The sequence below is a fragment of the Triticum dicoccoides genome, chromosome 4B (genome assembly GCF_002162155.2).
Source record: "Triticum dicoccoides isolate Atlit2015 ecotype Zavitan chromosome 4B, WEW_v2.0, whole genome shotgun sequence".
Classification (NCBI taxonomy): domain Eukaryota; kingdom Viridiplantae; phylum Streptophyta; class Magnoliopsida; order Poales; family Poaceae; genus Triticum; species Triticum dicoccoides.
The window spans coordinates 265,189,220-265,191,624 of NC_041387.1; the positions used below are offsets into that span (position 1 = coordinate 265,189,220).

General features: G+C 45.4%; 1 non-coding gene and 1 pseudogene across 1 annotated transcript; both read right to left on the reverse strand.

Moving 5' to 3' along the window:
* Nucleotides 1–200: 200 nt before the first annotated feature.
* Nucleotides 201–292, reverse strand: LOC119296485 (annotated as a pseudogene).
* A 270-nt stretch (nt 293–562) lies between these two features.
* Nucleotides 563–657, reverse strand: LOC119296484. Its single transcript, XR_005145249.1, has one exon. It is a non-coding gene; the product is annotated as a small nucleolar RNA Z103 (small nucleolar RNA).
* Nucleotides 658–2,405: the final 1,748 nt, after the last annotated feature.

The window sequence follows — 2,405 nt, forward strand, 5'->3', positions numbered from 1 at the left end:
AGCTTTGTTGTAAATAGGATGTAACCACATTATTTGATATCAGACTGTCAACCATCGAATTACAAAATAAACAACATGAAATTGTTGTTATGGCCAAGCAGAAGAAATCTCCTACTAATAAACAGCGATATGTCAGGAGAATTTTAAAACATAGAATTATCCACAATGGCCATATGAATACATGCATGTGCAATGGCTAGGAGGATCAGAATACTGGCTTGGTTTCTCTGAAGAGAAATAGTGCTCAACATGTTCATTGCCAATCATCTAGGGAAAGGATCATCATATCCTCCAAATTGAATGGCATATTGAAAACAAATATAAGGTTGGAGAAATTGAGAATATTTAGTAAATCTAGCACAGAGAAACCTACATCTATTTGCAAAATTTGAGAATTACTATGACTCATACTCGATGGCCATATGAATAGATCCACTAGTAATCAGTTTTCACCGCATAATGGGCATATCAAAACATTAAAAAAGACATCCATGCTGCCGAAGAAAGATAACAAACCACAAAACAGTAGCAACCAATGAAGAACAAAAATTTGTACTACTGGGCAGATCAGAGTCCTGGCTTGGTTTCTCCTAAGAGAAATTATAGCACTCAGCATGTTCATTGTCGATCATCTGGGGAAAGGATCATTATGTCCGCCAAAGTAGTACGTGTCCGTCAAGAAATTTGTAGATCATAGCTTAGGCTGAGCTAGTTAATTGTTTATCATCTAGGTAAAGGATCATCCTTATCTAGTTCAAACCAAGATAGGTGCAACATATAAAATTTAAAGAAAAATAAAGGTAATATATATCAACACAATGGCACATCTTAAAAGCATGAGACAATTTTGGAGGTACTAATGAAATTTCAAGCACCTAATTGGAGTACAACACAAAACAGAACAGAATGCTAAGTACTAACACCACATGACAGAAAAGGTACTAAGGCACTCCTTGCTACTTAAAACCAAATCAAGGTACAGAGCACAGCCAGGCCAACAGTTCAGCAGCAGTGCGGTACGGTCTTGCTGTTGTTGTCTAGTGCCATGGGTAAATGTCAAGAAGAATGTTATTGTAGCCATTACATCTGACAAGGGTCTCTGTGATGGTATCAATTCTACATCTGTTAAAGTCAGCAAAGCACTCCAGAAGATGACTTCTGGTAATTTGGTTCATGGTTATATTTTGTTATTTATATGGCTTGTTCTCAGAACTATGGCTTATAATTCTAGTAATCAGGTCCAGAGAAAGAAAGCCAGTATGTCATCTTAGGAGAAAAGGGGAGAGTTCAACTCATCCGTGACTTCAACCTATCGATCAGAGCAAAGGCAGTCGGCCTAATATATCTCGTGATACAAATGGATGCGCAATGAACAAATCTCGCGATGCAGCGAGGGAAAGGGAGAGGTGGGAAGGAGTGGAGCTTAAAAAAGAGGATGAGGCCCCGGAAGCCGGCGAGGGGCGCAGGCAATGCGGTGGATGGAGAGGTCGAGGCGGGCGTTCCACTTGGCGTCCAAGTCATGGTGGGCGGGGACGTCCTAGGCACCGGCACTGGGACGGGAGCAGCGGGTGGCACGGGCGCGGGTGGAGCAGCACCGGAGTTGGTGCGGGCACGATGTAGCAGGTCGCGGGTGTGGCCCCGCGGAGTGAGACACTCCTGGCCGCGGCGGCACGGCCCCTCAGCATCGCGGAGGCGGCTGAGAAGGAGGGAAATGCCACCAAGGAGGCAGTGGCAAGGGTGGGGCGGCGGAGGCCTTGAGCGTGAACGCCCTGGGTGCGAGGGAGGGAAGGGCGGAAGGGGTCGACGGCGGCGGCAGCAGTGTGCGCGTAGGGTTGGATTGAATTGGGCCAAGGTGAGGTGTCACGCCCAATATGTGACCCTATCCAAAAGGAACTCGAAGGTCCCACCAAGGATAGACCCGCATATTGAAACGCTTTTGCAAGGTGGATATCATTACATCAACATTACATAATAGATAGGGATACATACAAGAGGCATACAATGCCACACGAATACAACATCAACTTACATCAGAGCATCATCCGACTACGGATGAAACACAAATAGAAACTCAAACGACATCCACCCTGCTAGCCCAAGCTGCCGACCTGGAACATATCCCCTGATCGAAGCAGAAGCAGAAGAAGAACTCCAATACAAGCAAACATCGCTCTCGCGTCATGATCATCGCAGAACCTGCACCTGCAACTGTTGTTGTAGTAATCTGTGAGCCACTAGGACTCAGCAATCCCATTACCATGGGTATCAAGACTAGCAAAGCTTAATGGGAAAGGAAGGGGTAAAGTGGTGAGGTTGCAGCAGCGACTAAGCAAGTATGGTGGCTAACATACGCAAATGAGGGCGAGAAGAGAAACAAAGGAACAGTCGTGAAGCTAGCAATGATC